Source organism: Oryctolagus cuniculus, chromosome 2, assembly GCF_051225735.1.
Source record: "Oryctolagus cuniculus isolate XC-2025 breed Fujian yellow rabbit chromosome 2, ASM5122573v1, whole genome shotgun sequence".
Taxonomy (NCBI): Eukaryota; Metazoa; Chordata; class Mammalia; order Lagomorpha; family Leporidae; genus Oryctolagus; species Oryctolagus cuniculus.
Genome location: NC_142868.1, coordinates 98,570,989 through 98,596,061, shown reverse-complemented (window position 1 = coordinate 98,596,061; position 25,073 = coordinate 98,570,989). Strand labels below are relative to the sequence as shown.

The window sequence follows — 25,073 nt, the reverse complement described above, 5'->3', positions numbered from 1 at the left end:
ATTTCAAAAAAGATTGTGGAAAGTTGAAATAAAAAATGAGGTTGTTTTGCTGTAAGAAATATTTTTGAGATCCATACATACAAGGAGTTTTTGAAAAGTTCATTGATGAGGACAATGTTGTGGCAAAGCAGGTAAAGCCACTGCTAGGGACACTGGCATTCCATGTCAGAGTGTCATTTGGGTACCAGCTTCTCTGCTGCTGATCTAGTTCTCTGGTGGTATACCTTGGAAGACAGCAGATGGCCTTGCCACCCATGTGAGGGACCCAGGTAAAGTTCCTGGCTCCCTGGTTCAGCCTGGACAAAGTAACAGCCTTTGCAAACATTTGAGATGTGAACCAGCAGATGAAAGATCTTTTGCTGAGTGTCTACCTGTCAAATAACTAAACAAACAATTTTAAAAGTTAAAAAGTGTCCATATGTGTTGCCATTGATTTCTCAACAATGTTGCAGTGGACTCATTTCTGAGAGGAGCAGCATGGTGGGGGCAAGAGGCGTGGAGTCACCACACAGACCCCGGGAGTCAGGTGAAAGCAGGCTTGAGGCAAGCAGCCCGCAAACTCATTTATTTCAGTTGGTACAACATCTTATATAGCCAAGACCAGCCATTCTGGTCAAGGGGTGGTCTATGCCCCAATCAATCACGGCCTGTTGCCAGGCAGTTTCCAAAGCCATCCAATTACAGCCTGTTGTCAGGCAGTTTCAAATCCATCCAATCACAGCCTGTTGCCAGGCAGTTTCCAAAGCCATCCAATCACAGCCTGTTGCCAGGCAGGCTCCGTTGCCTGGTGGGTTTCAAAGCCATTCCTGAGTAACTGATGCTCACTTGCCAGTGGCCATCTTAGCATGGCCTTCTCATTCCACCACACATATGGATTTTTTTAGATTTATTTTACTTATCTGAAAGGCAGAATTATAGAGAAACAGAGAGAGAAATAGTCCATCTGCTGTTTCATTCCCCAAATGGCTGCAACAGCTGGGGTTGGGCCAGACCAAAGGCAGGAGCTAGGAGCTTCTTCCCAGTCTTCCATGTGGGTGCAGGGGCCCAAGAACTTGGACTATCCTCTGTGGCTCTCCCAGGCACATTAACAGGGAGCTGGATTAGAAGTGGAGCAACCAAGACTTGAACTGGTACCCATATGGGATGTCAATGCCACAGGCCAGGGCTTTAACCCACTTACCACAATGCTGGACCTGGGTCCATGTGGATTCAAAAATGTTTTTAGTCAGGTGAACTTCTCTTTAATTTCACTTTCTGAAAAGTTTTTAAAGTAACCTTATTTGTTATTTTTTTAAGATTTATTTATTCAAGAGGCAAAATTACAGACATAAAGAGGAAGCGATAGAGATGTCTTCCATCTGCTTTTTCACTCTCCAAATGGCCACAACAAGCCAGAGCTAGGCTGATCCAAAGTTGGAAGCCAAGAGCTTCTTCTAGGTCTGCTATGTGGGTGCAGGAACCCAAGTACTTGGGCCACCTTCCACTGCTTTCTCAGGCCATTATCAGAAGGCTGGATTGGAAGTGGAACAGCCAGGACTTGAAACAGTGCCCACATGGGCTGCCCCTGCTGCTGGCAGAAGCTTAACCTATTATGCAATAGTGCCACCTCCATTTGTTAAATTTGTCTTTAAATTATTCCATAGTTTCCCAACCAATTTCCTTCTCTCTTTCATAAAGATTAGGCAATATCAATCTATTTTTTTCTCATTTTATTTTGTCTCATAAAAATATCACTCAATTACAGTCTGGAGGCTGAGAAGTCCAATGTCAAGAGGCTATATGCCTGCATCCTATCATGGCAGAGGTCATTACATGGTGAGAGAGCAAGCGATGGAACTCATAGCCTGAAATTCTTTTAAAATTTGGGTTAACTTACTCTTAAGGACAGAAACCTTGAGAATTAGGTTTCCAACAAATTCTTTTGGGAGGACATAATAAGGTCAGATTGTATTTCAAATTCTGTGGGTTTTTTCAATTTCCAATATTGTGGGTTTTTTTCTATTCCAATCTGTTATTTAGCCCATATGTAGATTTCTATTGTAGTTGTTCTATTTTATAGCTATAGAAATAAATTTATGGTTTTTTTTAAACTTTCATTATTTATTGTTCTTTATATTTATCTCATCATTTAAATACTAAAAGGTATTTAGTTTAGCTGTCTTTTCTGCTATTTACAACATCTCAATACATTTCTTTCTAGGGATTTTTTTTCCCCTTGAGTATGAGTTAATTTTTCTTTGTTACATGTACTGATTCTGAATTTTATCCTGACTATTATAAATAATGAAATGTAGAAATTGTGGACACTATTAAATTCTTAGGGGAATGATTTCTGTCTCATAAGGCAGTTACTTGGTTCAATTGAAATCCCAAACTTTTAATTTTTACAGTGATTAGTAACTATTTCTTTTTTTTTAATTTCCTTATTTGAGAGGTAGTTACAGACAGTGAGACGGAGTGACAGAGGGAAAGGTCTTCATCCCGTTGGTTCACTCCCCAAATGGCCACAACAACTGGACATGCACCAGTCTGAAGCCAGGAGCCAGGCACCTCTTCCTGGTTTCCGATGTGGGTGTAGGGGGCCAAGGACTTGGGCTATCATCCAGTGATTTCCCAGGCCACAGCAAAGAGCTGGACTGGAAGAGGAGCAACCAGGACTAGAACCGGTGCCCATATGAAATGCAGGCAGAAGATTAACCTATTGCACCACGGCACCGGCCCCAGTAACTATTTCTTTCACCTTCCAATAGTCCAATGCTTTTTATTGGTTCCTCTGAAATTTCCCATATGATTGCAGCATAGGCGTCAGTAATTTTGGTCCATTTTGCATGCAATTTTAGGAGCTTTCTCTTCTACAGTACTTAAATTTCTGTTCCCAGTATTTTTTATTGTCTTCTCAGCCCTGGATTTTTCCCTGTTACATCCTGAGTCAATGAAAAGGCAACTTTTACTTCCTTGATCTGTACATGTGCAGGAGTGTGTCTTCTGGTAATATCTCCCAAATGTGTGAGTTTCCCCTTTATATGTCCCCACAGTCCAGTTCCTCCCTTTTAGTTTGATTCCTCCTCTCTTCCCCAGGTAGTTGTGCTACAAATTTCTTCTAATTTCAGTTTCTTTTTCTGTTAAGGGTTAATCTGGCTAAATATGTTGTTATCACTATGATACTCTAGTTATTTATATTTAAAAGCATGTCCTGTACATTTAATATTCTTCATTATTCATAGTTTGATTTTTTCTGTCCCAGGAGTCACTGCTTCAGGTGTATTTTTTACTGTGCAAGTGAAATATTTCTTGCCTAGGGATGATTTTACAAAGCAGAAATAGGGAAATAGTCCTATGTGCCAGATTTAGCTCACTTTCTATTTTGGTGTGGCCTTTGAGTTCATTTGTTGTAACTTTTTCAAGGTTGCTTTGTTGCTCAGAAATCTTCATACTTACAATTTCTGTTTATTACCAAAAAAAGGACCCACTGCAATGAGCCAAGGGATGAGCTTCCAGTTGTGGAACCTTATTGTCATTGCCTGCTACTCCCAACAACAGTGGGTGATAATACCCATGGGACATTGACAACCAATCTTATATGAGCCTATGTTCAGAGTCCATATTGAGGTTTCATAACAGAGATGTTTGTACACCCATATGGCTTTTGTTAGTCACCAACACATCCAGAGATAGAACTGATACCACATGGCCCAAAACCTGTCACCAGAATTACATTGTAGAAGCAAAGCGTCCATGTGGCCAAAAACCTGAAGGTCAATTAAGTCATCCTCCAGGTGACACACTCTAAATGTTGGAAGAAAACCTACCAGGAGCAGAGCCAAGAGCCAATCCTTTTTTTTTTTTTTTTTTTTTTTTTTTTTTTTTTTTTTACAGGCAGAGTGGACAGTGAGAGAGACAGAGAGAAAGGTCTTCCTTTGCCATTGGTTCACCCTCCAATGGCCGCTGCGGCCGGCGCACTGCGGCCAGCACACCATGCTGATCCGAAGGCAGGAGCCAGGTGCTTTTCCTGGTCTCCCATGGAGTGCAGGGCCCAAGCACTTGGGCCATCCTCCACTGCACTCCCTGGCCACAGCAGAGAGCTGGCCTGGAAGAGGGGCAACCGGGACAGAATCTGGCGCCCCGACCAGGACTAGAACCCGGTGTGCCGGCACTACAAGGTGGAGGATTAGCCTAGTGAGCCACGGCGCCGGCAATGGATATGGTATTAACAACATTTAGTTGCTGTGTTTTTTAAAAATCATGATCTAGTACCACTCTGTTTCTTCTTATCTGGATAGATCATCCTTAGTGCCTGTGGTATCCTATCAGGAATCCCATCAATGATGGGATAGGCTATTCCCAACTCTTCATTAATCAATTCATTTGTTGATGCCTCAAATTGAGCAGCTTCTTGGACAGGAGGCACACCATGAACTACAGCAGCACCTAGTTGAAGACACTGGGTGGCTGCCCCACCCTTTCACTCCCAACTGCCAAGGGCCACAACTTTGTCACATGCAGGCACCTACAGATGCCCACAGCACTGAGGCTAGCCTTCCAACCACTTCCCAGTGTGCCCCTGGCCAGCCGCATGGTGGCCCCACTAGCCTGTCACTGTGATCTCTTAACACAGTCAGAATTCCATTGTTCCTTTCTTGTGGGGAAGGTTAGTTCTAGGTATATAAGAAAAACTTTTATAGTATATTTGCAATTACAACATTAACACAGATGGAATATATTTCCATTGTGTTTTTCTTACTGTCAGCATACAGAGCACAAAATAGGCTTCATCTTACATTAGAGACACGTAAAACACACTGAGAGAATGGATTCCCTATTTACCTGTTTTGTGACCCAGAGCTGAAATGCTGAAGACAAATGCTCTGTAAAAGATATTGGTGTCATAAGACCAGACTGTTATGTCCACCCAATGTGAGTAACAGCATCTGGACAATGCTCAGAGGACCCTGCACAGGGATGTGATGCTGGAGATCTACAGCAGCCTGCCATGCTGGGGTGAGTGACACTCCCCAGTCACACCCAAATCTACCTATTTCATCTCATTTGATAAGCAAGTAGCTACCTTATAAGGGGTAATTCTGTTTAGGTATAGGATTTGAGTCCATGAAGGATGTGAGTATCCACATTCTCCAGCAAAGGATTTAAACTGGCCCTTCTGTTGCACAACTCCTGAACCCAAGCCATTGTCTTTCAAAGAACTTGACTTAATGATGACAAATTCCTTCTTCCTTCCTTCCCCTCTTCCCCTCTCTCTCTCACCCCTCCCCCTTTTCTTGCTTTCCTTGAAAGGAACAGTTAGAGAGCTCTCCCATCTGCTGGTTCACTCTCCAAATGACCACAACAGCTGGGTGTGGGCCAGACTGAATCCAGGCACCTGGGACTCCATCTGGGTCTCCCTGACATGGGTAGCAGGGTCCCAAATATTGGAGCCAACTTCTGTTTTCCCAGGTGCATTAGCAGAGAGCTGGATTGGAAGTGGAGCAGCCAGGACCCACTGCACACAGAGATTTAACCTGCTGGGCCACAATGCCAGCATGAAGTACATGCTGTGTGTTCGAAGAACTGCCTGCTGCAGTTGTTTCTCCTCAACCCTTTCCTAATTATAATCAGTCCCTCTCTTGTGAGATCTCCAGGGCACTCCCACCCCCCAAATGACCATATAAATACTCTCAGCTTTTCCAAACCTCCAGACTGAGTGTAGGCGGGGAGTGTTTTTGTGTTTGCCCACATATATAAATACCCTCTTTTCAGTTGAGTTTCTGAAGAGGATAAATGTTTCCCCTCCTCCCTCGGTGCACTTGTCTGTCTCCCAGCACTCCCCACAGTGCGGCAGAAATTGTAATATTCAAAGAGACCAGAACTGCCTGGCTCTGGACTGCTACACAGGAAACAGGGGACTAGGAATACAGCGTGGGACTGAAAGAGCCCTTAGGAGGCATGAGGTGGAGTAGAGAGCTGGAATTCCAACCAGGGAAGAGACGCAATTCAGGGGTAGGCTAGGAAGAGAAAGAGGGGTGAGGGGTAAGTTGTTAAAGTATTTGCAAAGTCAAAAACCCAAGGGGCTTAGCAAGATGGGGAGGAACAAGTACATAAGGGCTAAGTTGGAAAGAGGTGAGGGACCACCAGAGTCTGCAAGTGATTACGGGGTAAGTTTAGGGGACCCAGAGGGTGACCTTCAAACAGTGGCCTGAGCCCCAGATTAAAGTAGGGGTAGCAGGGAAGTGTAGGGGGCGGGGCATCCCGGGTAGAGACTGAACTGGCTCCCAGAATCTGCAGCGAGTGGAGAGAGAAAGGGGGCAGAAGGCAAGGGGTTCAGCAGCGGGGGAAGCCCTGGAAAGATGCCGGGGTGGCTAAGGGTTGGGACGGGGATGGTGGGGGAGGGGGGCTCCTGGAGAGCACACGAGTCGTGCAGCCGGAGCCTATGTCCACGGGACGGACCTGTATCGGCCATCCGGGTCGCGGGCGGGAACCCCGGAACCGTGGCCGCATAGCCACTTCTCCTGCACCGGGGGACCTTGGGGCGGGCTCCACCGCGCCTCCCTGAGGGACTGGAAGGAGGAGGGCTGCCGGGAGAAACGACCCGTTGACTGACAGCAGGTATCGCCCAGGAGCCTGCAACCTGAGCCGCCGGCTGTCCCGCGCAGGTGCCGAGCAGCACCGTCCTGGGAACTTGGAAGAGAGAAGTGACGCAAGCGCGCCGGGTTTGCCGGCCTCTCCGCGCAGGCGCAGCAGAACTGGCGAAAAGCGCGCGGCGGCGGTCCAGTGGCCGCAGGAGCCTGGCGTTAAGGATTCTTTTCCCTCCTAACAGGTTCCTGCGTTAGCAGCCGTGAGGTGGTCTCCAAGTTGGAGCCAGGAATAAAGCTGTGATGGTGGAAGAAGCCCTCAGCCTGAGCCTCTCAGGTCCGTCAGCGCCTTCTGAGTGGGAGGCTGGGACTAGGAGGAGTCAGCGGGTGTGCTGCGCGCTTCTCCCGGTTCCTCCTGCGCTCCCGGTCTTGAGGAGAGTTGGTTCAGGCATCTGCAGTCTCCATGGTAGGCTCTCCTGTGTGCATCCATCCTCCTTGTGTTCTGTTGTCACTGACTGTGCCAGTGTTTTATTTTTTGTCTGCACTTTGTTGAAACGGGTTACTCCCGTTAGTCCTGGAATCCTGGTCCGAGTCTGACCTCTATTTCCTTCTCTGACCCTGTTGGATACCCTTGTACATAAAGACAGTCGTGTGTGGTGCTATAATAGTTTTACTTGGATTTTAGTCGTTTTATTGTCATTATCCCCCTTCATGTTGATCCTCAGTTTCATTCAAAGTTGCTGTGAAATTCTGTTTCCCAACCACAAGGTCCTCTCTGACTTCTGATTGGATTTGCTTTTAGCTTAGATCTCAGCAGATCCCCAGTCAGGACGGACACTTCACCCAGGTCTTCCCAGGTGACCAGGCTACATGCTGATGGGTGCTCTAGCTGTAGTCACGCCTTTCTTGTTGTGCATGCTGAGGACAGTCCTGCAAATCACCCTCCCACCTCCACTGCTGCCCTTTGGGAAAAGCACGTTAGCCCTAGTCATGGCCTTTGAGGATCCCCCAAATGCAGTCATGAGATACATACCTGCAATACAAGAATAAACAGATTTAAAGGGAAATAAATGCTTATTTGTGTTTTGTAAAAAATTAAACAAAGGTGAGGTAGCTATTCTTCCCTCAGAATTGACTTAAAGATAATTTTTTTAGAGACTGAGAAAAATCAGTTGTTTTAAGAGATTTAATTAAGTGTATTTAAAAGCTATACTTTTTTGTATATTTCTGTCAACTCACATATATAAAGTGAAAACTAGTGTAAGGGAGCTGGCAGATCGTAGTAGGAGACATAGTCACCTCTCTCCATGGGTTTATAGATGGAGTACAGCAAGGAAACAGGGGTAAGAAACAGAAAAGAAGAAAACAAAAGTAGGACCTGGACATGGAAGCTTTAGTTATTCAAACTGGATGCCCCAAATATTGATGCTCATTTTTTAATTTTTCACCAAGCTGGGAAGATATGATCCCAAAGCACTGGTCCTGTCCTGCAACTGCTTTGTATCAGACAAGCGTCTTGCAGAGTATCTCTGCTCCCCAGAGTATCTTTCAGGCAGTTGGGAGGAGACCCAGGCTCCGAGAGGGATCAGGAGTGGGTTGAACGGGGGAGGTATATATTTGGACAGAGCTGAAGCCAGGCTTACTTGGGAAGGTAGTGACTTCAGGGCCTTCTTCCTGAGCCTGCGTGTCTCAAAAATGAGGTCAAGGGGTAGAGGGAAGGAGTGACTGGGAATGATGGGACTCACTGTGAGTGCAGCATGGATTATGGATGAGGCTGCACACATTCTGTCCACACTGTGCGTCTGATCTGTCTCCTGAGGTGGAGCAGTTTCAGTACCTGGTCACCTGGTTCAGGAACCACCAATGGCAGTGGGCAGGACCTCATTTGCTTTTGCTTTCTGAGATGTGTGCAGCTGCTCCTGTGACTGGACTAGGGTTCTGATTTCTCTGCCTTTCTTGACCACCACTCATACAGTGTTCATCAAGATCCTTGCATATCCCCTGGTCTCCAGATGAGACATGGGGATCATTTTCCTGATGAAGAAATTCTGTATTTATCAGTGAGTAGCATAGTTCTCTCTTTTACCAGGGTTGCAGATATACTGTTAGTGTCCAGGAGATCCAAACATGCTCAAGCTGCTTACGTGTGAACTTGGCTTACACACTATACATTTCTTGACACTGCAAGCTAAGCAAGCCTGCCAGGCGTTGGGTGGACAGAAGCAAGTGGGTTGTGAATCTTGCATGGCCTGTCCCAGAGGAATCAGCAGAATGCAAAAGTGAGACAGGAATGAGTAGAGCAAATTGGGGTCAAGGAGAGATCCTGTACGGTATGGCTGGGTGCAGAGATAGCAGGATCTTGCTGGGCAGAAAGATCTCACAATGTGCCATCATCCCTAGCCCCTGGTTCCCTACCTGCAAGTAGCCACCGCTGCACCGTCGTTTCTTTGTCTTTTTCCACTCTACCTTCTATATATCTTTTTCCTCTTTGGTTTGGCTTTAGCTTTTTCCAATTTTTCTAATTTCTTAAGGTAGAAGGGTAGTTTACTGATATCAGATATTGTTTTTAAAATATCCCCCATTCACTGGTTTACTCCCTAGATGCCCACAACAGCCAGAGCCAGACCAGGGTGAGGCCTAGATCCTGAAACTCCATTCCTGTCTCTCTCATGCACGGAAGAGACTCAGGTACGTGATCCATCACTTGTGTGCACATTTTCAGGAAGCTGGAATATTGGGCAGAACCAAGGCTCAAATCCAGGACATGGACATTTAAAGGGGCATTTTAACCACTAGGCCAAATGTGCGCCCCTAATTTTCTCTTGTGATCCTTCATAATCAGAAAATACCTCCTGTGAGTTCAGTCCTTTTAACATTTATTTAGTCTGTTTTATGACTTAGTGAATCTTATATGCATTTTGGCTTTTCAGAGTTCAGATATAAACAAGATAATATATTTGCCTTTCTGTGCCTGACTTGTGTCACATAATATAATATGCTCTATTCATGTATCTTGTCATGTGACAGAATTTTCTTCTTTTTCAATCTGAGTAGAATACATTTTAAGTCCATTCATGTGTTGGTGAACATGTTCATGGTTTTTATGTCTTATGTACTCCACATGGGAGTACAGCTATATCTTAAATATAATGGTTTCATGTTCAAATATATACTTAGTTTTGGAATTAATAAATCCAATGCAAGTTCTATGTTATGTTTTTAGAGGAAACTTCATACTACTTTCTAAGCTGTCTGATTTAATTTACATTTCCAGAGACTATTGTACTTATGAACACTTACTATTTTGCATCTTTTTGATAGTAGCTATTCCATCAGGTGAAAAGTGATACATTATTTTTGTTTTATTTGTGTCTCATCATTAATAATATCAAAGATGTTTTCATATGTTGACCATTTATATATCTTCTACTGAGAAATGTCTATTTGGTTTCTTTTCTTATTTTAATAAAGATATTTGAGTTATTTTGAGTACTTAGATTCCCTTATACATATTTGTTGTTAGCCTCTTACTTTCTAATGTGTGGCTTTTCTCTTCACTTTGTCATTTATCTTGCAGTATAAATAGTTTTTAATTTCCTATAATCCCAGTAATCTGTATTTCTTTTAATGCCTGGCTTTTGGAATCACATCCAATAATTCATTTTCTGGACTGATGTCTTGGGACTTTTTCCTGTTCTGTTAGTACTTTTCTAGTTTTAGATTTTATATTTGAGCATGAAATCTATTTTTTAGTGATTGCATATAAATATTTAGATGTAGCCAATTTATTTTGCATGTGGATGGCACTTTTTTTCAGCAGGATTTGTTGAAGAGACTACTATTACTACATTTTATGTTTACTACATTTATGTACCTTATTTGAAAATCAGTTAATTGTCAATTTTTAGGTTTATGTCTGGGCTTTCTGTCCTAGTCCATCAGTCAATGTTTCTGTTTTTGTGGCAGTACCATGCTGTAGCTTTGTAATACATCTAGCTTTGGTGTTTTTGCTAAAGATTGTTTTGGTGATTCTTAATCTTTCCTGTTTATACAAATTTTAATATTTTTTTCTGTTTCTGTGAAGAATGACATTAAAATTTTGATTGGGATTGCATTAAATATCTACATTGTTTTGTGTGGGTAGGAAGGACATTTTAACAGTGTTATTTTTCTGATCTATGAACATGGACTAGCTTTCCATTGTTTCTGCTGTCTTCAATTTCCTTTATTCATATGTCACACTTTTGAGTATACAGATCGTTCTCCTTATTGGTTAATTCAATCATAAGTAGTTTATTTTATGATGTTTAAATGAGGGCTTTATTTTAACTTTATTTATTTATTTATTTGAAAGGCAGAGTTACAGAGAGGCAGAGGCAGAGAGAGAGAAGTCTTCCATCCACTGGTTCACTCCCAAAATGGCTGTGGTGGCCAGAGCTGGGCTGATCTGAAGCCAGGAGCCAGGAGCTCCTTCCAGGTATCTCAAGTGGGTGCAGGGACCCAGGGTCCTGTGCCATCTTCTACTGCTTTCCCAGTCCATAGCAGAGAGCTGGATTGGAAGTTGAGCATCCAGGACTGGAACTATTGCCCATGTGGGATGCTGGCACTGCAGTCAGCAGCTTTCCCCCTATACCACAGTGTGGCCCCCCACAATGTATTATTAATTACTTCTTTAATCTCTGTCATTTCCTTTTCTTGCTGATTTTCTTATTTAGTGTTTTTCCTAATTTGTTGAGCTATAACATTAGATAATTAAATTGTTTATTTGATATCTTCTTTTTTGTTCTGGTGGTATTGTACTACATTTTGCTACATCCTATTAGCTTTGTATGCTGTTTCCTTATTTTCTTCAAGGTATTTTTAGCTTCCCTCTTTAGTTTTTCTTTGATCCTGTAGTTATTTAGGGTTGTATATGGCTTAGTTCCTACATATTTGTATATTCTCTAATTCACCTATTATTAATTTCTATTTTCAGACCACTAGGGTGTGAAATTATACTTGATATGATTTTAATCTTAAATTTGTTGACATTATTTTTGTGGCTTAATGTATGACCACATATATTCTATGTGTATTTGGATGACTTTTGATTTTATTGTATTGTTCTTGGACAAAATATGTTTTTTTTGTTTGTTCTTTTTCTAGATTTTATTTATCCCAAAAGTTACCTTTAGCAAGGTCAGAAGTACTTGTCCTTGGGAGCTTCCAGTTTTGTCATGAGGTCTTTGACTCTAATAAATCTTGCTTTTAAATCTCAAAAAATTATTTTGTATTTATTTATTTGGGAGGCAGAGCTACAGAAAGGGAGAGACAGAGAGAAAAGTCTTCCATCTGCTGGTCCACTCCCCAAATGACTGCGATGGCTGGAGCTGAGACAATCTGCAGCCCAGAACCAGGAGCTTCTACCAGGTCACCCTCACGGATTCAGGGGCCCAAGCACTTGGGCCATCCTCCACTGCTTTCCCAGGCCATAGCAGAGAGTTGAATCAGAAGAGGAGCAGCCAGGACTAGAACTGGCACCCACATGGGATGCCTGCACCATAGGCGGAGTCTCAGCTCACACCATAGCACCAGCCCCCAGAATGTTTTGTATATGTCTGGTAGGACCATTTGTTCCTAATGCATAATTCAGTCCCAATGTTTTCTTGTTGATTTTCAATCTAGATGATCTATTGTAGAAATGGGGATTTCAAATCCCTGCCTTTATTGTGTAATAGTCTGTTTTCCTTTAAATTTCTTATATGTATTCCTGTGTGTTAGAGACAGAGAGATAGTCTGAGTTTAGGTGTGTGTATAATTTTATATCCACTTGATGAACTGATACTTTTATCACTATGCAGTGACCTTTGTCTCTTTGTTACAGCTTTGGCCTAAAGTCTGATTTAGGTGATCTGACTTATAGTTACCTCTGATTATTGTTGCTTTTCATTTACATTGATTATCTCTTTCCATCCCTTCACTTCCAATCTATAAATGCCCTTTAAAGTAAATGAGCCTCTTATAGCCTCTATATAGTCATATCGTTATCTTTTTTTTATTCTCCATCCATTGTTTGCCTGTTATTTAGAGAATTCATTTACATTCAAAATAATTATTAAGAGGTGAGGATTTATTACTATTTTATTAGTACTATTGTTTTATAAATTCATCTTTTTTTCATCTCTAACCAATATCCTTTGTGACTTGATGATTTTCTATAGTGACATACTTTGAATCTTTTAAAAAATCTTTTTGTTATCTTTATTTCAAAAAGTTAATGAAATTAGAATTAAAATATAAGTTTATTTTGGTGAAAAATATTTTGAAATTACACATTTTCCTGAACTTTTAAGAGATCCCTCATGATATAGTTGTTTGCCTAGTGGTTTTCCTAATTCTTCTATTTAAAAAAATAAAAATAAAAAACTCTAGGTTGAGAGCCTTAATCTGATATCATTCACAGACTATCCTTTTACTCCCCCTCCTCCTACATTTTATGTTGGAATGTCACATTTTCACCTTATACTTTGTATCATTTAGGAAATGTTGCAGCTATAGTTATTTTTCATTTATTTATTTATTTTATTTAAGAAGTAGAGATACAGATGGACAGAGGTAGAGAAAGAAAGAAAGGTCTTCTGTGCACTGGTTCTCTCCCCAAATAGCCACAACAGCTGGAGCTGGGGTGATCTGAAGCCAGGAGCCAGGAGCCAGGAGCCAGGAGCTTCGTCCAGGTATCTCATGCAGGTGCAGGGGCCCAAGCACCTCAGCCATTTTCTACTGCCTTCCCAGGCCATAGCAGAGAGCTGAATCAGAAGCAGATTAGCCAAGACATGATCCTGAGACAAGAACTGGTGCTGACCTGGGATGCCAGTGCCACAAGTAGAGGCTTAGCCCAGTACGCCATAGCTTCAGCCCCTATAGAGTGTCTTTTAACCTTTTACTAGTGATATAATTTATCAGTTCTCCATAATTAGAATATTAGTGGTTTGAATCTGATACTGTATGCACACTGGCTGATGAGCTTTGTATTTTCACATGATTTCTTTTTTTATTTATTTTTATTTTGACAAGTAGAGTTATAGACAGTGAGAGAGAGAGACAAAGGTCTTCTTTCTGTTGTTCACTCTCCAAATGGCCACTATGGCTGGCACTGCACTGGCCTGAAGCCAGGAGCCAGGTGCCTCCTCCTGGTCTCATGTGGATGCAGGGCCCAAGCACTTGGGCCATCCTCCACTGCCTTCCCGGGCCACAGCAGAGAGCTGGACTGGAAGAGGAGCAACCAAGACTAGAACCCAACACCCATATGAGATGCCGGCACTGCAGGCAGAGGATTAACTAAGTGAGCCACAATGCCAGCCCCTCACATGATTTCTTTATACTAGTTAGTATCCTCTTCCTTCCCCTTGAAGAATTTCCTTTAGCAGTTTTTCCAGTGAATGGTGATAAACACCTTTACCTTTTTTTTTTTTTTAATAAAGTTTCTTTATGTTCCATTTTTGAAATACAGGATCACTGAAAATAATACATTGATTCACATTTTTTTGTTTACTTCTTTCAGGACTTTGAATAAACCATACCACTCCCTCTGGACTGCAAAATTTCTGCTGAAAAATATATTGACAGTCTTATTACAGTTCCATTGTACATAGTGAGTTGTCTTTCCAACACTACTCTCCAAAGTCTGTTTATGTCTTTAAGTGAAGAGCCAATTTTTCAAGCCATTTTTCAAATGTAAAAATGTGCATTTCCTTCCCTGACCCTCTGTCCTCCACGCTTCTTTCTTTACTCTTAACCCAAAATGAACCCATTTCCTTTCTTCAAAAGTTTTAGAGCAGGAATCTTGCATCTCCTGTGCTCATGCCACAGCCCTGTGCTCCTGCCCCAGGCCCTGACTTGCTCTGACACACACAGCAGCAGGCAGGGATGGTGCTGTGCCTCTTGTCCACTGCATATGCTGAAAGTTACTCCCTGTCTGAAATTCTCCTAGGTAAGGTACCCTGCACTGGTTTCTTCATGCTGGATTCATCCCAAGAGTTAGGGAGGTGGGGGTGATATTGAGGCCTGAATTTCTGAGGGATCCCTCCTTCTTCAGGGCAGTCTCTTCCTAAGGAGACATGTCTGGGGCAGGGTGGGGAGGCAGGAAGCACAATAGGAAAGGGGTAGATGGAATGTTTGAGAAAGGTGTTGAAAGTACACCTGCAGTTTGGGGAAGTTCCATACGGATATACTTGCTGGCCAAGGATGGTAACTGCCCTTTGGAGAGCTCAGATACAGTGCATGCGACAGAGCTAGGATATCCTTGGTGACCCTGGTATTCTAGCATTCATGCTATCCAGTCACTCCCTGGCATTGAATATGGGGATTGGCATACCAGTGTCATGCCCCTAGAGGGCAGAATCTCATTGTTTAGCAGCCTTCTCTCCAAAATCTACACATTCCTCTCCAGGGTGAGTCTTTGTCACAGTCTTCCTTGTGTCAAGGTCCCCCTCTTCTCCTGGCATTCCCCTTTCATTCTCCCCCCTCTTGGTGAAAAGTAACTTTCACTTGTGTCCTTCCCATGACTATAATTAAGATGGTTATTGTGCAAAGGCTAAGTCAGTTGTGTAGACATGTGGATGGCACCTGCCCCTTTCTTAATGAATAGAGCTCCCCTCCACATGCCAAGGCTGCTGTGACAGTGTTGGTATGTGTTAAACAGAACCCTCCAGCTTGCATCCCCTGTTCCCAGCCCTTACACCATTGTCACCATTTTGTGTTTTTACATTTCCATCAGAACCTTGAACTTTTGTTTTCATTTTGAAAGGGAAATGAGTTTATTGAGAAGGCTGAGAACACAAGTATCACATAACAATTTAGCTCAGTTTCTCCTATACTTTCAGGTGCAATGGAGAAGTCATTTGGGACATAGACTCCTAGGAGTACTTTCTCATCTGGCCTTGTACTAGGCATACACTTTGTCATCTCATTCCCTTACATGTCTGTTCCTCCTTAATCTGTCCTCAAAACCTATGGCAACTTCATTATGGTGCATGATGTGTTAGAGTAAATGTCCCTTTGTCTATAGCACAGTCTGTAGCACAGGAATGCCCCTGGCCAGAATGTCCTCACTGTAGGCATATTACAGCCTTATTGGTGAGAATGCACATGTTCTTGTTAGAATGTGACAAAGAGTAGACATCCTCAGACATCAAGTAACAGCACTGGAAACAGCAATCTAAAGTCACTTGAAGTCATACTTAGTGGTCCGTCCTGCTTTACCTGCCCTTATGTGGGTCTTTTTGAGGTGACGTCACTTATCTCTTACCACTTATCTCCCAGATACTTTTGAGGTCTCAGAATCAAGAGATGTATTCTTCAGGTTTTCTGTTGTTGCTAGGGCTTGAGACACAGCACCCCTAAAGTGACAGTAGGAAACCAGAATACACTGCCCCAACATTCACTGCTCTTCGCTATTATGTGCTGGTTATTCTGGGAAACTGCAAGCACCAAGGAACTGTGAAGTGTGCTTTGTTAATAGAAGTTTCCATCTATAAAAAATATTAGAATTATTATCCTGTTATTCTAATAGTACACTAGTATTAGTAGTGTTCTAACAAACATTTCAGGAAGAAGGGGGCTCTGGACAAGCATTACTACCAAAGAGGGTTTTTATCCATTTTGAGCCTTTAGTTGCTGACACATTAGATTGTGAGTCAGTTCTGTATCCTTTCCAATTAGATTTCATTAGAATTACATACTTTAGTGCAGTAAGAGATTCCTTTTATATATTGCTCACAGATGCTACATTCTTTTTTATAATATGTGTTATAAAAACAAAGGCAGGCTATACTTGTATATGTGGACTAAACATATGGAAATGTTACCCACAAAATCTGGCTCTTATAGTCTGCAGCTTTGTAATGTAGAATTCTCAGGGGCTCCTGTATGGCAAAGACTTTAGCTTGGGAGGTATAGTATAAGACTCAAATTCTAGGCCGGCACTGTGGCTCACTAGGCCAGTCCTCCGCCTGAGGTGCCGGCACTCTGGGTTCTAGTCCCGGTTGGTGTGCGGTTTTGTCCCAGTTGCTCCTCTTCCAGTCCAGCTCTCTGCTGTGGCCCGGGAAGGCAGTGAAGGATGGCCCAAGTGCTTGGGCCCTGCACCTGCATGGGAGACCAGGAGGAAGCACCTGGCTCCTGGCTTTGGATCAGTGCAGTGCGCCAGCCATAACGGCCATTTGGGGGGTGAACCAATGGAAGGAAGACCTTTCTCTCTCTCTATCTCACTAACTCTGCCTGTCCAAAAAAAAAAAAAAAAAAAAGATTTTGTGTTTAACTTCTTGGAGGAGGTCTACTATGGGCCTGTGTTTCAAAAGTCAAAGTATATCATACAGAATTCAATGGATATGCTTTGAATTAGCCTCCAGCACTTCACTTTAGCCATGGACACACTCATTGTGTTTCCTTTAGAAAGAAGGTAAATATCAAGACTTTACTGCTTGCAAAGTTTTGTCTTACCCTATTAATGTTCATGGTGATTTATGGAGCGATTCTGCAGAAAGTTCTATGAGTGTTTATAGGGAATGAGTTGTGTAGTTTTATATGTACACATACACACACTCAGAACATTCCTTTAGCTCTTTTTCTCACGACTCAAGACTACTACGGTTAAATGATCTGATTATGGACTCAGTCAATAAATGTAACTCATTTTTACTGGATGCTGTTTTGATGTCATAGCCATGATTTTCTATTAATTTTAATTTTCCCATTCTACTGTACTTTTATGTTTGATCAAGAATAAGCCTAATGACTGAAAGGATATACTGGATTTGGAGACTCGACCAAGACAGCACTGTGATCATTTCGGAGTGTGAGGCAGCTACATGTAGCCTGTGAGCAGTACATGATGAGAAAGATGTGGAGGCACCCTGTGATGAGCTCCTTGTATGCATGTCAGTGTCTGCTACTTTAGATCCACTCATGTGTGAGCTCTGCTGAGAGGGAAATACTCTGTAGTCAACTGGAACTCATTCAGCCAAAACCTTGATTTTGCATTCCTACTACCTATTGACTGGACTTCCATGTGCATATTTTGAGCTTAATTATGCCTCTATTATCTCATTTCAGATAGTGAAAACTAGATAAAGAGAGTATAGATTATGATCAATGATCATTGTTACTAAGCAGCCAAAATATGATTTAAACTAAGATCTGGGGCAGGTGTTTGGCCTGGTGGTTAAGATGGTACCTGGGACACCTAAATCCCATGCTAGAGTGTCTAAGTTTGCATCTTACTTCACTCCAAATTCCAGCTTTCTGCTGATGCACAGCTGTCATTGATTTCTCAATGCCCCATTTGGAGACTTGAATTGAGTTCATGGCTCTGAGATACAGCCTGGTCCATCCCTGGCCATTATAGTCATTTGAAGAGTGAACCACCCAATGGGACTCCCTCCCTCTCTCTATCTGAAGCTCTCTGTCCCTCAAGTAGATTAATATAATTTTAAAAATACAAAAATTAAGGTCTGTTTAGCTTTCTAAAAATATGTATTTATTTATTTTTAAGTCAGTTACACAGAGAGAGCGAGACACAGAGATCTTCTATCCACTGGTTCATTCACCACATAGTCACAACGGCTAGAGCTGGGCCAGTCCAAAGCATGGAGCCAGGAGCTTCTTTCAAGTTTCCCATGTGGGTGCTTGGGCTGCCCTCTACTGCACTCTGAGGTACGTTAGCAGGGAGCTGGATCAGAAGTGGGGCAGGTGGCAGCTTAACCTGCTATGCCACAATGCCATCTGTTTAATTTTTAAACTTGAGTTGTTTGGGGACCATAGGTAAGTCTTAAAAGCACCCAAAGTGTTAATTTTAAAAAGCTGTGGATGTAGTTGAAAAGCTGGAAATTAGAAGACTAAGCACATTGATCTATATAAGATCAGCAGCTGCAAAGGATGATAGGCTGAATAAACCATCAGCTTCTCTTGACTCTTGTTAAAATTTTTAGCTGGAGGGGTCTGTGCTGTGGCATAGTGGGTTAATGCCCTGGCCTGAAGTGCCAGCATCCCATATGGGTGCTGGTTCGAGACCTGGCTGTTCCACTTCCAATCCAGCTTTCTGCTATGGCCTGGGAAAGCAGTAGAAGATGGCCCAAGTCTTTGGGCCCCTTCACCTGTGTAGGAGACCTGGAAGAAGCTCCTATCTCCTGGCTTGGGATTGGCACAGCTCTGGCCATTGTTGCTAACTGGGGGAATGAACCATCAGATGGAAGATCTCTCTCTCTCTCTCTGCCTTTCTCTCTGCCTCTTCTCTCTCTGTGTAACTCTGACTTGCAAATAAATAAATCTTTAAAAAAAATTTAGCTGGAAGGACAATTGACACCTTTTTTAAAAATTTGAGACAGGGAGATAAGAGAAACAGAAACAGAGAAGTCTCCCACCTTCCAGCCCAACTTACATATAAATTTCTGCAGTGCACAGGCCAAGGACAGGAAACACAGTTCTTCTCTTCCATGTAAGTGGCAGAGACAGAATTAAATGAGTCCTAACTTGGTGTCTCCTGGGATGCACAGTAGCAGGAAGCTGGAGGTGGGAGCCAAGCCAGGATTTGAACCTAGGTAGCCTAATATGGGACAAGGGCATCTTAAACCTATATCTTAATCACTAGAGCAATCACTAGATCAAATGCTCAAACTAGATCCACAATCTCAGGAGGCCAGAAGCATCATTTATGGTTTATATTCTTATGACAGTGAAGAGAATCAGGATGCAGGGAACTGTAAAATCCAAAAATAACAAGGATGATCTCTGTAGAGAGATGTCAGAGTCATATTGTAAATCCTGTGCCAGAGAGAACCAAATCACTCCTCCCTCTGTAACTCTGGAGGCCTCTTAGTCAAAGTCAGTTTCTCCCAATGGGAGCTTCTAGTCAGGTTTGCTCTTGCCCATACTATCCAACAGCTCAGTGATCCTGCTAAAGTGCTTTGTTGTGGGACATTCTCTTTGATACTTCCCTCTCTGAATTAAAAAATGACAAGCAATGGACGCCTTATGTATTACTCATTTACAAAGAGACCTGAGGTGTATAAGGCAGGGGACCTTGATATCAGACAGTCAGAAAGGCTCATTTACAAATTAGGGATCGATGTAAATATTGAGGTCTATTGGATTTAAAAAAAAAAAGAAAATTTATTTGAATGTCAGTTACAGAGAGAGGGAGAGACAGAGATCTATATGCTGGTTGACTCCCCAGATGGGTGCAATGGCCAGTGGTGAGTCAGGCTGAAGTCAGGAGCAAGGAGCTTCTATTGGGTCTTCCACATGGGTGGCAGGGCCTCAAGCACCTGGGCATCTTCTGCTGCTTTTCCTAGGCCATTAGTAGAGAGCTGGATCAGAAGTGGAGCAGCTGGGACACAAAATGGCACCCATAAGTGATGTCAGCATAGAAGGCAGCAGTGCTATCTGCTACCCCACAACACCAGACCCAAAGATACTGCTTTTGGATGGAGATTCTTCTGGGCATTTTATTCCCTGTCTGCCCCACCCTTTATTCTCTTACACATATGTTCCAGGTAGATTATGTTTAGAAGATAATCCTACTATAATTTATTTCTAGTAAGGATTGTTTATCAAGATTAATAAATTTTAATGGTTTTAAGAACTTTGGATTACGTGCAACTGAAAGACCATGTTATAAAGAATTGGGTACTATTTTAAACACTTGGCATGTGCTAAGAATTAATAAAGTAACCTAACATGCAATGATGAAATTAAGAATCCAGCGAAGATGAAAGTCTGGGTAAACCTAAAAATGCATGTAGAGGACGGGCATTTGGAATAGCAGTTAAGATGCCAGTTACGATATCTGCTTTCCACATTGGAGGGTCTGAGTTCAGATTCAGACTCTGACTCCTGATTCCAGTTTATAGCCAGTATGGGCCTTGAAAGGCAGCTCAAGAATTTGGGACCTTGCTGTCCATGTGCGAGATCTGGATTGAGTTCCCAGCACAGAGCTCTGGCCAAATACAGCCCTGACTGTTCCAGCATTTAGTAAGTGAATGAAGAGATGCGAGCTCTTTCTTTTTCTTTCATTCTTCCCCAGCCCCATCCCTTTGCCTATCAAACATGCCTGTAGAAATTCATGGTGTAATCAGTCCTTGGATTGATAGAAATTCTCCTGAAGAGATGCTTACATATTGATTTAAAAATGTATAACTGTACTTATATAAATGATCATACTTAAAATTTCCCCTGTATTATCACTGTAGTTTTACATCATTCAAAACCTTTTTAGCATAGTGATTTTTTTTCAGTGTGAAGCAAAAGTATTCCCAAACTATTCCTTAGGTTTCCATTCACCTCTTTTCAAATGAATCCCAGTCTTCACTTCATTTCTCTTAAAAGTAGCATTTCCAACTAAGGTACAGAAAAGGGAAATTTTTCTTAGAATTGCGTATTTTATTTGAGAGGCAGAGGGACAGAAACAGAGCGATCTTTCATCACTTGTTCACTCCTCAAATGACCGCAATACCCAGGACTGGACAAAGTAGAAGTTCATCTGGATCTCCCATGTGGGTAGCAGGTCCCAAACACCTGGGGCATCAACTGATGCTCACCCAGGTGAGTGAGCAGGAAGCTGGATCAGAAGCAAAGCAGGGATGGTGCTGTGGCATAGTGGATGAAGCTGCTGATTGTGGTGCCGCCATCCTGTATGGGAACTGGTTCAAATCCTAGCTGCTCCTTCCAATCCAGCTTTCTTCTATGGCCTAAGAAGGCAATAGAGGATGGCCCAAGTCCTTGGGCCCCTGTGCCTGTGTGGGAGACCTGGAGGAGGCTCCTGGCTCCTGGCTTCAGATCAGCACAGCTCCAGCCGTTGCGGCCATTTGGGGAGTGGACCAGTGGATGGAAGACCTCTCTCTCTCTGCCTCTACCTGTGTCTCTGCCTCTCAAGTAAATAAATAAATATTAAAAAACTAATCAGGACTTAAACTGGCAGCCAGATATGTAACTGAAGGGTTAAAAAGTTAAAAGCTGCTCCCGCTCCCCCTGCCCTCCTCTGGTGAACTTTCCCGACCTCATTAGACTTGCTCTGTATAGCCATTCTCTTTAAAGTTAGTTAGTCAGTGAATTACCCCAATGTAGATGTAACCTTAGTTTCACCTAAGTAAGATAGAAGGAGTCACTGTTTAGAAATTAACAAACCTTCACAAGAAATCTATTCGCTCCTGGAACCCTGACCCCACCATATGTCCCTTATCGCCATTCGGCTGCATTCCTAGGTATCATTGAGGCAGTTCCTGTAACCTTGTTGAGTGGCCCTCCCTTTTGGTAATAGGAGGCTTTTTGATCCTCCCTGTATAGGCCATATGGTTCTCTGATGTCTAATCAAGCCCTTACTCGATATCCTGTACTCCCTGTATTCATAAATCAACTGATTGTAAAATCACTTAACTTGTATCAATTGTTTACTCTGTACCGACTGTTTGATCTATGCAATGATTGATTTTCTTTGTTTAAACGTGTATAAAAACCCCGACTCTCTACTTCTCAGGGCCACCTGTTCTCTTACACTCAGGGGCCCCAACATGTTGGATCATCAATAAACCTTACCCATTGCTAATTTCATGAGAGAAAGCCTCTTGGAGTCATTCTTGGGGTGATGGACGCTTTTTCAACTCTAACATAACCTGCTGTACCACAGTGCCAGCCCAAAAGTAAAGTCTTGAAAGGAGTCACTCATAGTTGATCTACATTAGTATAGGCACTGTGGCCTAACAGGTGGGGCCACCGCCTGTGGTGCCGGCATCTCATATGGGCACTGGTTCAAGACCTGGCTACTCCACTTCTGATCCAGCTATGGCCTGAGAAAATGGTAGAAGATGGCCCAAATTCTTGGGCCCCTGCACCCACATGGGAGACCCAGAGGAAACTCCTGGCTCCTGGCTTCGGATCAGCTCAGCTCCAGCTGTTGTGGCCAATTGGGGAGTAAACCAGTGGGTGGAGGACCTTTCTCTCTCTCTCTCTGCCTCTCCTTCTCTCTGTGTAACTCTGACTTTCAAGTAAAATAAATCTTTAAAAAAAAGTTCTGTTCACAGGCATTTGTGTGTGTATATGTATATATACATATATATTTTATATATACATTTATATATTTATATATACATATAAATGTATACCAAAATGGATTATATATTAAAAATAAAACATTTGGAAAGGGACTATTTTAAATCAAAGTTGTAGTATAATAAATTTGTGTCCTTATTACATAAATATTTGTATGTGGTTTATAATTCTTGATATGTTAAAAAGACTTCAAGGATTTAGAAAGAATAATGTTTAATAATGTGTGATTGATATAATTACTGAACATTGATGGTAGTAAAGTTAGATATAAATTTCAGATTTTTTTCCAGTGTCATTATTCTGTCTTATTACATTTTATTCATATTTCCAGATGCAAAAGCAACATATTTGGTATAATCTTTTTACAGCATTAGTTCTCTCTTTTATAAAACTTTTTGGTTAAGTTGATCAGATTTAGGCATTTTGAGAAAAAAGAATCTTAGAAGGCCTAGGATCTGAAAAGTGAAAATCAGCAATTCAGATCAATAGAGGTTACCTGTAAATATCCTCACATAATATCTCAATAAGTTAGAAATTAGCATCAGGAAAACTCTTCTAAAGACGTTCCTTGGCTAGGTAGTCTAAAAGTCTAAAACTCTTAAACTGAATCATAACTTACATTATTTAGGAGAAAATGATTTTTAAAAGTCACTGGTCTTGGCTGGCGCCATGGCTCAATAGGCTAATCCTCCACCTTGTGGCGTCGGCACACTGGGTTCTAGTCCCGGTCAGGGTGCCGGATTCTGTCCTGGTTGTCCCTCTTCCAGGCCAGCTCTCTGCTATGGCCCGGGAGTGCAGTGGAGGATGACCCAAGTCCTTGGGCCCTGCACCCCATGAGAGACCAGGATAAGCACCTGGCTCCTGCCTTCGGATCAGCACGGTGCGCCGGCCGCAGCGTGCTGGCCACGGTGGCCATTAAAGATGAACCAACGGCAAAGGAAGACCTTTCTCTCTGTCTCTCTCTCTCACTGTCCACTCTGCCTGTCAAAAAAAAAAAAAAAGTCACTGGTCTTAAAGCTGTCAATGTCAGAGTCCATGTTGGACTGAATGAAGGGCATCTCTCACTGGTGCTCTTTATAAGGCATAGTTGGTGACACCAGTTTGTTTTTAGCTTCCATCATGGCAGTTTGTTAACAGAAAGCCATCTGGTGAGTCAGCAACCACAACTGTCACCTTTCCTGTGGGTGCTGTGTGAGCGTCTGGGTGACGTCCTCAATCATACCCAAGTGGGCTGACTGGGCCCTAGGTCCAGGGGTCTTAGTTCTGTTCCTCTGTAGCCCAGAGTTTGATGTGTAGGGCAGTGCTGCCTGGCTGGTTGCACCTCTGGGCCACGTCTGGCCAGCCAACATGGCAGTATATGGCGAGGATTTGTCTAGGGCAGCCTTCACCTTTGTCCCACCTGTCACTGGGCAGATGTTTTCCTTGACAAACAGTGACATGGACAAAGGTGTCATTGAAGGAGGTGAAGAAGTGACAGATACCAAAGATACTCTCTCTTTCAGAAACCTGGTATCCAGGCTAATGACCTGTTCTTATCCTTCTCTTTGTGAGGTGTTACTTCTGTGTGTCTTCTTCAGACCCCACTGAAATGAGAGCGCAAGGCCAAGACACCAGTTTTTACAAAGAGGAGTTCACTTGGGTGGCCAGCATAGGAGGTAAGGGCTCTTGCTCTAAACCACCTGTTTCCTTGTTGGTCAGGGAGGGCTTTGCCATAGGCACAGAACAGCAGCTGGGGGAAATTCAGGAGGAGTCTTGGGCTTTCAGGAATGGCCTTGTATGTTTCTTCTGTGCACTGGAAGATTCTCAGGTGATCTGGTCTTGTGATCAGTGATAGCATATCTTTGCATTGTTACACTTGGACACATCTGTCCTAGGAGATATTTTTCATGTACTCTATAGAATACTATACAGCAGTCAAAAACAATGAAACCCAGTCATTTGCAACAAGATGGAGGAATTTGGAAAACATCATGCTGAGTGAATTAAGCCAGTCCCAAAGGGACAAATATCATATGTTCTCCCTGATTGGCGACAACTAACTGAGCACCAAAGGGGAAACTTGTTGAAGTGAAATGGACACTATGAGAAACAGTGACTTGATCAGCTCTTGTCCTGATGGTTGATGTACAATGTAATAGTTTATCCATTTTAGTATTTTTTTTTGTTCTAGTACCATTGATTGAACTCTGTAATTAACACACAATTATTCTTAGGTGTTTAAATTTTAACTGAAAAGTGATCCCTGTTAGGAATTTGGAAAACATTATGCTGAGTGAAATAAGCCAATCCCAAAGGGACAAATACCACTTGTTCTCCTTGATAGGTGACAACTAACTGAGCACCAAAAAGGAAACCTGTTAAAGTGAAATGAACATTATGAGAAACGGTGACTTGATCAGCCCTCACCCTGACTGTTGATGAGCAGCTTAA

The 25,073-nt window shown here is 42.6% G+C and overlaps 1 long non-coding RNA gene across 6 annotated transcripts; it reads left to right on the top strand.

The window, feature by feature from the left end:
- Nucleotides 1–6,574: 6,574 nt before the first annotated feature.
- On the top strand, nt 6,575–24,656 carry LOC149127924 (uncharacterized). 6 transcript variants are annotated; one of them, XR_016230095.1, is made up of 4 exons: nt 6,575–7,032; nt 9,168–9,254; nt 10,921–11,043; nt 11,712–14,099. It is a non-coding gene; the product is annotated as an uncharacterized LOC149127924 (long non-coding RNA). The 6 variants fall into 6 exon arrangements; XR_016230098.1 differs by lacking the exons at nt 10,921–11,043; nt 11,712–14,099 and adding an exon at nt 24,195–24,656 and having other exon boundaries at nt 6,585–7,032; XR_016230097.1 differs by lacking the exons at nt 10,921–11,043; nt 11,712–14,099 and adding an exon at nt 17,324–19,708 and having other exon boundaries at nt 6,585–7,032.
- Nucleotides 24,657–25,073: the final 417 nt, after the last annotated feature.